At 39.7% G+C, this 13,291-nt stretch overlaps 1 protein-coding gene across 1 annotated transcript in view; it reads left to right on the plus strand.

The window, feature by feature from the left end:
- Nucleotides 1-13,291, plus strand: part of rap1b (RAP1B, member of RAS oncogene family) — an 80,917-nt gene that overhangs the window by 29,473 nt on the left and 38,153 nt on the right. The window lies entirely within an intron of this gene.

Here is a 13,291-nt window from a genome sequence, read left to right on the forward strand (position 1 = left end):
GAAGACATAGCCACCATAGGTGATGACAGGATGCAGCAAAACTCTTTAGTCTGTTCACTGAACTGCAGACTAAAAATCAAACCGGAACCAAATGTAAACAGTGTCACAAACACCTAAACTTTGGATGAAAGGTCAGAGCTGTTTTGGTATCATATAGGAAAACCATTCTTATTTGAACTCAGTATATGGATTTACTGGATGCTGAGCAATCTGAGATGATTGGGGTTTAGCGGTAGTCTGTATTGTGTGTGTGTGTGTGTGTTTGTGTATTTATGTTCTTGTGGGTGCTGCTGGCATGACCTGTTTAAAAGCTTGTGGGTAAAAGCTTGAGTTTGGTGGTTCTGGCTCGGCGGTTCCACTACCTCTTTCCATATGGCAGAGCTGGAACTGTATGTAGTTAGGGGGTGTGGTGCTGCTGCTGGCTAGTCCCGCGTTTGTTTTCCTGGTAAATAGGGGTGTGCCATATCATATCGTACACGATAATATCGCCAAAAACTTTTTATATCGTGAACGATATTATACCCTGAAATATCGCGCCATATCACCCACCCCTAATTATCACATCACGGTTCTACTTTTTTGCTGTTTTTAGCAAAATAAAATTTCACACTGTTCTCATTTCTCATTATAAATCTACTAAAGACAGATTACATCTGTCCAGTATCATTTATTTTACTTTAATCCTGGATATATGGAGATATGTAGAGTGCATTATTAGTGCCATGACATTCTGGATCATTGACTTCTGTTACAAATCTGATAAATTTACTGTATTTTTTTAATATCTCAGTTAGGGGGGTTGCCATATCTTATCATATGCAATAAGAAAATGTAATATTCATTTTGGTGCAGTAGTGTATTCTTGAAATCATTTTTTAAATTCAGTATTTTGTCATATCGTAGAGTATCGTTATCGTGACAATACCATGAAATATCGTGATATTATTTTCGAGCCATATCGCCCACCCCTACTGGTAAATTTGTCCCAGAAATGGTGCTGTGCAGTATTGTAAAAAATAGACTCTCTATTATAATTGCTTTTTTTTTTTTTTTTTTGTACATAAAAACGGGAAAAAGAGTTTTAATTTGCAGGCATGCCAGAATAGTAAAAAAAAATAGCACCATATGGAGCTATAAAATATGCTAACTTGTTTTTTTCCCCACTTATTTTCAAGCAAGCCAAATCTGTGCTTTTATATTGAAGGTGTGAAATGGCCTCCGTATACGGAGAGCAGGTTTGCTCTCAGTCTTTGGTATATATCAGTATGGATATATTGAAATTCTATTTTCTGAACCTCCACCACATATATTCTTAATTTTTTTCTCGGTCAGGTTCAGAAGCCTTAAGCTTTTGTACAGTCAGTATTTTGAATTGTCATTACACATAACACACCTTCACAGATCCACCCTTTTAAACTGTTGATGTGGAGCGGAAGGGCAGGGTTTTATTAAGCATGTGGTGGATGTGACACTCCATTTACGCCCAGCATGTGAGAATGTTTTACACAGCTGAGTCATCTGGTTCAGCACCAACAAGTGGGTAACTATAAGCCAAGGTCCTGGCTGATGTAAAAAAAAAAAAAAAGAAAAAAAAAAAAGAAAGTGAAAGGGTCAACAAGATACTAAAAACTCAACTAACCTAATAAAATACTGTTCATTTGTATGATGAAAAGATCAGTGTTGTATGTGTTTATAGATATGCAGATATATGTGGCATATTGATTTCAATGGATGTTGGTCCCAGGCCAATGTCAGAAATAAATCTAGCCTGAAAGAACCAGCGTTCACATTCTCATTTCATGTTCACTGTATTCCTTTGTTGGACTGGAGAGTGTAATGAGTGGATTGATCTTCTTTAGATGCTCGTCAGACCTGTCATGATAATATCGACTCATCATACCATATATGGGCATGACCTCAGTCAATTTTGCTGACCTCAGGATTACCCATTGTGTTTACTTAGCAAAGAGATGGAGTAGTGGCTCTGTTGAAAAACAGTGGGGTTATTTTTTTTTTAGATATATATTCATTAAATAAAAAAATAAATCAATATTTAAAAGGGCACAAGCATATCGGTGTAAAATGGTATTAAAATTACAATTTTTGCATATTTTAATCACTGGGGAGGATGATGTTACAGTAACTCTGACATGCCTATGTAGAATTTTACCTCACTGTGTAACATTAACCTGTGATGTTTAATGCCTCTTTGGGCTTAAAACATTGCTAACTGCTCTATGTAAGTCAGTTAAAGTGGGCAGTACAACGTCACTAGACCAGCGTAAGTCAGTGTAAGCCATTTTTAAGGAAATACTGTGTCTCGGTCCAGAAATGTAAGAGAAAGCATGTTATTTCATGTTGGCTAGAAAGTGCAAATAATGTGCTTCAGTTAAAAAGCATATTTTAAAGCTTAATAGCTTATTAAAAATGCTCTGCAAGTTGTTGTTTTGGTCATCTTTAGTATTTCACTTTGTTGTTGTGCTGCATTACTTCTGGTTAAAAAGAATATGCTTTAAATCTACTATTTACATCTGTGTTCCAGGTTGCGTAATTTGCCTAATTTCACAGTTTTCCCACAAAACAGCCTTCAGACACATGGTGCTAAAATTTGTCGCTGCAGCAGCCGCAAGCAGTGTTAGTACTTTGGTTAGTTGGATTTTCCCAATATGGTAAATATGTGGTATCTTGCTACTATCTGCTGATGCATCAGTGAGACTCAGCGGCAGAAAGAAAATGTGAAGTAGTTCTGAATGTAGCAGTATGTAGGGAAGAGAGGGTGTGTGTGCAGCGGTCAGAAGTGGGTTGGGGGATTATGCTGCTACGCTCCAATTAAAACCATCTGATCCTGGGCCAAGACTGTCTAGAGAGTCTGCCTGGCCCGAGGCTCCTTAAAGACCAGCTTTAACCAGCCTGTTAATGTATAGAGCTGCATTATACTGGCCTGTTGGCTTGTATGCAGTTAGAATGTAAATAGGCAGAAAGTAATTATTAGTCAATGAGTGAGTTTTTCCTCCTGCTGTGATGTCACTGGGCAGTCGGGTAGGGTGGCAGGGGGCATGTGTGTTAATGTATTTTAGGTATTGTTAGTATTTTATACTACATCTACATATATAGCAAAACATGTGGAAGATATGGAAGTTAGGCCTAAAATCCAGTACTAAAAATGCTAATAATTGCTAAGTATGTCCTTTTTTTATTGAGCTGATGGCATTTGCTCTCTCAAAAGTGTCCCTCACAACTGGAAAGAAAGAAAGAAAAAAAGAAAGAAAGAAAGAAAAAGAAAGAAAGAAAGAAAGAAAAGGTCCATCGCCAATATCTATTCAAGTCTCAAGATATATATATATATATATAAAATGTTGACCTATTGCCCACCCCCCAATACCATTTCTCTCCCTTCTATTTTTTTATGGTTTGTTTGTCCATCAAAGCAGCTTTCTGATTGGCTTTCAACAGCGTTTCTGTTCATTCCGTTGCCTGGTGACCATGATCATCATCTTGCATAATCTGCCCCTCATTGCCCCTCCACCTGGCCTGAGGCAGTAGTGCTCACGAGCCCTCATTAAAGGGGTGTTTTGCGACCCTCTGCCACTGCGAGCGAGAGGGTTAATGGCACCGGAAGGCACCGAAGGGGGGTCTTTAAGACCACGTGAGACTTGGCCTCTGTCGACTTCCTAGCAGCGGGTGCCCCTCTCATCTCCCTTTACCCAAAGCTTCTCTCCTGGTGGGCATCCGCTTGTCTAATTGCTGCTTGGGCTCCAGTGATGGCTGCTAGAGCAGTGGGTGCTGGGATGGAAATGGAGCATGTTGCATCGGGAGTGATGATGATGATGATGATGATAAAAGTGTAATGGGCTCAGCTGTTGGCCAGTGCGAGAGTGCCAGGGCATTATTGATCAGGGGTCAGGACTGATGGCATGTCCTAGGTTTTGTCGGGCTTGGCTAGAGCGCTCACACACATCGCTAAATGCTGTTTGAGCCGCTCGTTTTGTTTTGGCCGGCCCACTGTAACGAGGTGATATTGATGGAATTCAATGTGACACTATTTTCTAAACAAGTCATGTAGGGCAGGCTGAAGATGGTATTTGTTTTTCTGTATAGAATTCTGTTAACACTTGTTAACAAAATTCATTTTTTGTGTGTGTTTTCGTTAACCCTGTGTAGAATGTTACTTGGTTATTTCTCAGTAACACACAAGTGAAACCAATGCATGTAGTGTGTGTTTTACTCATAATCCTGCTCATATAACTTTTTATGGCCACTTGTGGAGCATCTTTAGCTCCAAGCCAGGCCCTTGAGGTGCTTTGCAACTTCAAAGTTGAATAGAATTAAATAAACACAGTGATTTGTTTACTTGTTGATTAAACATCATTAAGGTGCTGAACCTGCATCTGTCCTGCCCTCAATAGAGGCTGTATTTTAAATTGAATCCTATCCTCAGATTTTTTGTGACTTGAATCCGGATGTACGAGGCTATGAAAATCGGTTGACATTCTTTGCCTTGCTGAAGAAGCTAGTTTAGTTGGAAGGCTGCATTTTAAAGTCATTCCAAAATTGTGTCCACTGGTCAATTTGACACAAAATACATAAATCCACCATATACAGATGAGAGGCAGATGGAGGGTGTTTCCGCTTGAACATGTTTCCTGCATACAGTTAAAAGGGACGGTAATTGTGAGTACATAGTAAATATATGGCAAATCTCTTTGGTACAAATGGAAAACTAGGATATTTTCATATTTCATAAAAAAAAAAAAAAAACTTTTTATAGATGAAGCCAGAGGGTGATGAACATTTATTTCAGTTTGTGTTATGTGGCAGCACTGCTGAGAGTACAGATCAATATTGTGTACAGGTGGTAAAGTGTTACAACGCTGTATTGCTCAGCACTAACCTCAGCTGATAAGTGTCTACAATAACCCATGACTGTGATGACCATAATCCTCGTGGGGGTTTTAGCCTGACTGTGAGCTGCAGTGAATCAGTGTGCATTTTTTTTACACCCATGCATATACATAGTATGTTTCCCTCTCTCTCTCTCTCTCTCCCTCTCTTTCGACACACATATACAAAGTATATGTGTACATGCATGTTATCCAGCAACACAAGCCTGTAACTGCCTAGCTGTGCCATTCATTATCTTCCCCTCCCAGTTTCACAACAAATGACACACTGTGGTCAGATAAATCTCTTTAGTGACATGGTGACAAATATAGCGTCCTGCCTCGTAATATTTCCCATTAGTCACAGATTAGCCTTCACTTCCCTGTTAATCATAAATATACTGCGAGTAAATCAGGATGGACAGCACACGGCTAATGCATTTAATTGTGGCTTGGGCCCATCACTGGACCCGAGCAGATAATCATCGTTTAATGGGTGGGATGTGCAGCTGCCTCTGGGATGGGTTACACTTAGGCTGGTTCACACTACACAATTTAAGGCCTGATTTTTCTAGTTGCCTATTTTCTAGTTGACTGTTTTTGAGATCACTGACAAAAGTGCTGTGCGTGAAAGTCTGAAAGATCCCAATGTTCAACAAAGCCTCCTAAGCCTATCTGGACCTGTCAGTGACTCCTACAGCCAATGAGGACAGGACAGGACAAAGGGTTTGCTGGAAATCACCTCAGAAACAACTTGTCGCTTGGTTCTTACTGGATATCCATTTTGAAAAGAAACATTCCCTTGTTGTGCACGGAAATACATAAAGAAAATTACAAAATGTGATTTTTGAGAGTAGTCCGGTTCACTGCAGGTTTCTCCTGTAATATATGGACCCATGTCACTGATCACTTGTGCAAACCACAAGCTCTAAAATATTCCACATTACAAGACATGACAAGCTGTATAGGTTGAAAGATACAAAGAACTCCGTGTCATTGGGTTGTGTAGCATGAACCTAATCTTAACTGGAGGAAGCTGAAACATCCAAAAAAACGTCCAAAATGCAACAGAGCTTATATGCTAATGTCTAAGATGTTTGCTCCAGATCCCCAGTTGGGAACAGTTTTGGCTTTAGCTGCGCACTTATCTTTCCTCTCCCCGTGCGGCCCAAAACCAATAGTGTCAGACATGGAAAAACTGGCTCGCGCTGCTTTTTTCCAGGGCTCTGCTCATACTCTGAAATGATCCAGGCTGAGAGAGGGAATACTATGAGGTCTGAAATGTGAGAATGATCACCCCCACCCCTCTCTTCTACTCCCGTTCTCCACTGTACAGCAGAGATAGAGAGCTCCGCTCTATCACCCAACGCCTACCGTCAGCTCCTCATAGCCTCATTTATTCATCTCACAGGAGAATGAGGCCTGTTGTACTTGCGGACTCCCTGCCTCTCTTCACCCTCTGTCGAGCTCGGTTTCTACCTAAGCCCGCCTGCAGGCTGAAGCGTCAGCATCAGTGCCTTCCGTTTCAGTGAGATGACTCTGTTTTTGTCCATGTTCTTGTCCATTTTCTTGTTCTGAAAACCGTTGTGTGTATGTGTGTGTGAGTGTGTGTAGTTCTATCTGTGGCTTTTGCATGAATAGGCATTTCTCTGTGCCTTATGTTGCATAACACAGTCTATATCTTATGATCCCAGCTTGCCAGTAATTCCTCTCTGAGCCATATTGAGACAACGTCATGTGAGAGTGACAGCAGGCCACTCCAGAGTGTTCCTCTGCCCAGTAACCCAGAGTGTCACTCTGATTGTGGCGAAGAGGACAGTAGTTACATAGTCTTGCAGAAACCAAAGCTTATCTACATCATTCATTTGCATTTTCTCTCTCTCTCTCTCTCTCTCTCTCTCTCTCTCTCTCTCTCTGTCTCTCTCTGTACTGTACATTAATATTTGACTGAATTATTGAGTGCAATACAGTTAGTCCAATAAAGTTATAAAGCTTCTATAAAGATGACAGTAGAGGTGAATAATCATTGGGGATAGAAAAATATGTTTAAAGTAATCTACCCTTTGCAAACCGTTTGCTTGTGTGGCTTAGGCTTATTCAAAGAATGTTAAAGAATGTGCTTTCAAGTGTGTCAAGGTAAGTGTATGTGTACAGCACTATACAGCACAATAATTTAAAATAAACCAACCAGATTTGAGGTCAAATTAGACTGGTAGATGACCTCTAAAACACCTAACTAATTCTGAAATAAGATTTTTTTCTTTTCTAGTCCACAAAGATTGACCAATGTAGAAATGTAGCAGACAAGAAAGGGTTCATGATCTGTAGCACACCACACATTTTGTCAAACATGGTGGAAGCAGTTTTGTGGTATGCTAATACTAATGCTAAAGGTGCCAGGAAATGTGTGCTGAATAAATACTTAGCGTTGGGATCCGTTCAATACTGGTCAAATACACTGAATTGAATATGGATAGAAGTATAATCTGGAATGATATATTAGCCTTTAGTATCATGTAAATGCCTAACCCAAGGGCCCAAGTCTACATGCTAGTGTTGTACGTTTCATAGGTAAATTGAATATTAATGTCACAGTTTGTCACAGAATTTTCTGTTACAGAACAGGGGATGTCTTTAGATGTCCATGAGTTATAGAGAAATGGGAAGAAATAAATCAGAAATGAATAAGAAAAGCAGCATTTCTTTTTCACTAGTTTGTTACAGCATTTTAAATCCATTGAGTGTCATTGTCAACAGCAGATGATTGGGTTGGTAATCCTTGTGTAGACGTTGTAGGAGAAACGAGTGCTCATCAGCATTCAGCACTGTACTGGCTTTGGGTTATAAGCTCCTACAGATTTTTCTCAGCTGCTTTTGAATAATAAATAATTTCGTAATGTATTCCGCTCAGTACTACTAAACTGTTGTACCACTGAATGTTCACTTAGATGTATGCCTACAGTATTTATCATACAGTACTGGAGTCTCTCTCGCTCTTTATTACTCTCTCTTCATCGTATACAAGCTTTTTTTTTTTAATATATAAATAAACCTGCCAGTGCTCCTCTGCTGCAGTCGCTGTGTGGACTCCAGGCTGCTTCAGCACTGATACAGACCTTTCTCTCGAGCACAGCTGACTCCTGGCTGACCCCCTGCCTGCTTTCCTAGTGAGCAGCGGTTCAGAGTAGCTTGTTGAAGGCTGGATGGGTGATCGCCTCACTGAGGCCTCTGCTCTACGTCTCTGATCAGCGTCCACATGGAATCACTGGCCAGGGCGACTGGGCTGGTTTGTTGGCCAGCAACCCTGAGGGCTGGCTGTTCTGTTGCTTTGCCCTTATCAGGCGTGCAGGTTTTCCAGTGTTTGCAAGTCCCACCGCGTCCTTCAGCCATTTAGATAAACAGTGACGTTTTTCGGCAGCGATAAAACCAATTCAGCACAAGCTCTAGCACTCTCAAAGCGAATGTGAAGCTTGCATAACACTGGCTGATTTCAACCATAATTGCCTCAGTGTACAGCAGCTGACTGACACACACTGCTGTGTTGCCATATATTTAGTAGGTCATAAACATAAACACAACACAGCTCAGATGCTTTGAATATCCACTCTATGGTGCTTCTCGGGTTATTTCAGTGACGGGTAGTATTTTGACGTAGAGAATTTGTGCCTTTCTCTCTGCAAACTGCTTGATAAGTCTAATGATTGCTTTGGAGTAGGGCTGCGTGATATATCATTTGCTAATATATTGTGATATCAGGATCACAGGATATTGCATAACACAGTTGAGCAGGTGTTTCAGTTTCATTGTAGTTTCAACATAGTAGCAAACCCTGCACAATCCTTCTGTGTTTCTCACAGGAAATGTACTTTTATATATTGAGCTTAAGCTAACACACCATCACAGAATCGCTGCCACGCCCTCTTCAATGCTGGGACCCACCACAACATTCCCAGCCGCAGTGTTGCTCTGTTTATTATTGTTTTAATTATTCTGCCATTACATAGCTGTAACAGCAGCAGAGCCACATTCCTCAGGCCCTCATCTCCCCCGTATTACTCTGCATTCCACATGGCTCATATCTGGGATACGCTGCTTTCCCTCGTGTCCACTGACCCATATCTTTTTCATTTAAGTAGTGCCTTGGGACGTCTAACTACGAGTAGTGTAGCTTCATGGCCTCATGGTCCCCTTTGTTCTTTTGCTCGTGCCATGCGTGAGCGTGAGTGATAAAGGAGTTTAGTCCTGTGTGACTTTTTTTTTCTTAATAGCCCCAGATTTAAATGAGCTCTTTCCTCCAAATCACTCTGAATATACTGGATTTAGGAGGGTTAGATAAAGTTAAGGCCTCTGTGTCTGAAATGAGTGGATCCCCTTGAGACCGCCTCTTTCTGTGACCTTTGCGAGGATAACCTGAGGCTGTTTTCTGCCAATCCTGGATGCTTTTCTATTAACATTGTGTGCGATGTATGCAAATGACGATGCAGAGTGCGTTTCATTTCCCTGTGTAATTCTTTACATGTCTTAAATGAAGTGAAACTGTGAAATTCCAACTTCCATATTATCCAACAAAGATATTTTCATTAGTAGCCTGTTCCCTTTCCCTCAGTTCAGATCTTGCCCTTGGATATTGTGTCCGCCGTTCTGTTTTCCACTCGAGCCCGATGATAACAGGCCTAAGAGGTGATAACAGCAGAGTGGTGTTGCTCAGGCTATTTTTGAGAGGAGTACTGAGGTCACTGAGATGTAGTTCCTCTCTGGCTTTATCTGGACAGGCAGGTGAGGTAAGCAGCATGGCTGTAAAATAATACATATCACGATATTTCAGTGTACAATAAATTGAAAAATGTTCGGCTGCATATACTATCGATTAGTTGGTATAATCAACAATGTCGATTATAAAGATTAGGGTCGTCAAATTGTTCATTTGTAACAAGTGCCCATACATTATATATTTACTCACTATATATCAATACTTTCCACATTTAAACATCCTCTGGATATTTAAAGAGGATGTAAATCCCATGTTCAGCTGTTTTTTTCATGTAAAAGCAATGGATAAATAATAATTGACTGATCAATTATTATAATCAAAAATATATAACCATCAGATTAGTTTTCTAGCCCTAATTTCGAGAACATACTATTGCAACGAAAAATAGAGTAAATTTTGTTGATTTTGTAAACAACAGTAAATTTACAAGACAGTGTTATGTAACAAAAAATCTGCAGTCCAAAAACGTTTTTTTTTCCCCCAAAATAAAACCCTTTGAAAAAAAACTCAAAAAAACTATTACATACAAAACTAAAAATAAAAAAATGTGCAAGATATTTACGGAATCTTCATAGTAAATAGCAAAACTAACACGACACAGACTGCTTTCAAGAGAGAATATGCTTATATCACAGTTTTTTTTTTTGTTTTTTTTTTCCCTTTTTCATTTAAAAATTATACTGATATCAAGAACCATATGATATGGCACACCCTCAACTGGCTGGCATGTTAAGTGTTGAACTGAAAGCTGGAAATGGTGAGATGATAGGAGGGAAGAGGTACACTATTTCTGTCCCTGGCTCGCCGCCACTTCTCAGTTTTGCTCAGTTTCTGTCTGCAGATGTGATCTGAAAGCCTGGCTTTCCTTATTCAGCAGTCTAGAGTCAAATCTGGCTTCTTCTCGGTTACCAAAGCTTCATTATCCCTCTCTGAACTCCTCACCTGGAGTCTCTGCTCTGCTATTCTTAGCGTTCTTAGCTACATTTTGTCGCAGGCTTTCCTGGCTCGGTGCCAGTGATAGAGAGTAGAGCGATGATAAAAGCTTGCTTTATTCTGGGAGAGTGTGTGCAGGGGTATTGGGTTTGTAAACATTGCCACCTTACTGCTCGTAAGTGTGTTTGTGTGTGTGAGTGTGTGTGTGTGTGAGAGTGTTTGTGTATGTCACCCATCGCTTCTCAGGCACTTACGAGCATTCCCACACACTTTCTTTCATGCATAAACCACATCACTGTTGTTGTGTGATCTCAAGGGGAATTCCTTCTAAAGGTTCTAAATTTCTGCATGCCATGAAGTAAACAGAAGCAGTGGTTTGAGATGAAACGTGATGGTGATGGTGAATGAAAACATAGGGGTCCAGACTAACTTTTTAGTTTTTCCATAACATTTAATGCCACGCCATCATCCACTGGGGTGTCACGATTTCGATATTTTATCGAAATCAACCGAAATGATGCCACTAGATGGCATTACATATATATCTTAATTAAATTATTTAAATTTGGCCATTATTGCCTAATGTGGTGCGTTACAGATCACTTGTATCACTTTGCATCACTTATATCAAGCCCACCTTTTGAAATAAGATATTGTAAATTTGATTAATCAAACCAATGACTGACCATAGACTAATCTAAAACTGGCATAGACCTCTGTGCTGTAAAAAAAGAAAAAAGAAAATCAAGAATCGAATCGAATCGTGACCCTAAAATCGGAAATAAAATAAAATCAAGGATTTAGAGAATTGTGACACCCCTATCATCCACCCTCCTCCATTTGTGAAATAAGCAGTTAGCTGATTGGCACTTTTTGTTAAAGGGCAGAAGTTCAGATTTCCTGTATGCTTTAATTTTTTATTTTATACATACTTTATATGTTTGCATTGCATTCTGTTCACCATGAATATCTGATGTCAAAGCTGGGAATTACATCATAAGCGAGTTGACTGCGGTCCAGTTAAACCTTCGGATATCGGCCATAGATGTTGGCATTGTCCGCTGTTAGCATTGCTAGCCATACCAGCTGATAACAATGCTTTATACAGTATTTTGCACATCTAAATACCATAAAAGCATGTCCACATATATAAGTTGTCATAGGACTATGTGCATGACTCCTTTAATTATACACAAATAGATAGAAGTTATGATAAACTTAATAGTATTACTGCTTTTACTACTATTAATTTGTGGTGCAGCCATCTGGTAATCCAAACTCTGGGATGTTGAGGCTCTCCTAACTTTCATAGCAGGAAATCTGACCTAGAAGAGTTCCAGATACAATTTCCTACTCTGAAATAGAAATGTCCGACCTCCCAGTTCAACACTGCTTTACTCAGAACACTGTACTGTTCTGCATAGCTGTTAAGCATGGTGGTGGTAGCCACATGCTTTGAGGCTATTCTGGAACTGTTACATTGTGGATGGACAAATGTATATTTGCACTGTGTATTTGGAGAAATTAGTGTTTATTGTCTCATCCCTATGTAAAAGAACTGTTCATTTTAATATAAAACTGTATAATCAATGCTTTTTAACAATTATTTTTTGCTGATGCTCACCGGTTAGCTCCTAACAGCCACATCCTTCCATTTCCTCTTGACAAAACATACCATTAAAATAGTGCTGCCTCTAACCTGACACATTCAGCAGTCTGAAACTCCTCCCAGTCTTCAGATCACGCTATGTTAATTACTTGAGAGTAGGACATTGTGAGTGTCTCTCTCTCTCTCTTTCTCTTCAGAATGTGCTCGCAGACTGAATTCAGCTCATGAATCTTTCTATCAGAACTCAGAAGCAGACGGATTTGGCCGTGTTTATATTACTAAAGGGCTGAAAACAGTTAAAGCCCTGCAGAGTCTCCCGTTACACTCTAGATCAGATAACAGCCTGGCGTTTGATGGCAGTGAATAAATACCAGTGCCATAGAGAGTAGTGTGAGAGGTTCTTGTAAAATAAAGCACCCCCTTCCTAATTCTTAGATGCTGCTGAAGCTTTTTAAGTGCTGAGAGTGCCTGAGACTGAGACCTTGTCTCAGGAGTGATAGTGGGTGCAACTTGAAACTAGACCACTCGGGTCAGGAAGAGGGTAAAAATATAGAGCTAAGGGTGTGAATTACACTTCTGTGGGTTTTTTTTGTGCACGTATAGGCTTGGAGCTTGTTTGTTTACTGCCTCAGAAATGTGTGTATCTGTGTTTAGCTTGTTTTTACATTATATTTAGGATAAATGGGATCAGGTGACCATGATATTTAGGATAAATGAGGTGACCTATAATTCTAGGGAAAATCAAATGGCATTTTAAAATTAATGAAAAGTCCAATTAGGCTTTTTAGTCTATTTTTTGCTATATGTGACTTATATGTATTATCTGTGTGACTGTGTAAACACTTTAAAAACATACTGAATCACATGTTGTCAATTCAAATTATATTTAATACATTTATAAAAAATAAATAAATTCCTAAAACATTATACATTGAAGGTCCAGGGCACGGCCACTCGTGACATTGGGCTGCATGTAGGCCAATATTGTCTGTTACCCAAAATAAGTTTGAAACTCCTTCCTTGTAGATAGATATTCTTATAAACAGGAAGCAGCAACACTGAGAATTACAGGCAACCCCTCCCAATGTTATTGCTATA

Source organism: Astyanax mexicanus, chromosome 2 (genome assembly GCF_023375975.1).
Source record: "Astyanax mexicanus isolate ESR-SI-001 chromosome 2, AstMex3_surface, whole genome shotgun sequence".
Classification (NCBI taxonomy): domain Eukaryota; kingdom Metazoa; phylum Chordata; class Actinopteri; order Characiformes; family Acestrorhamphidae; genus Astyanax; species Astyanax mexicanus.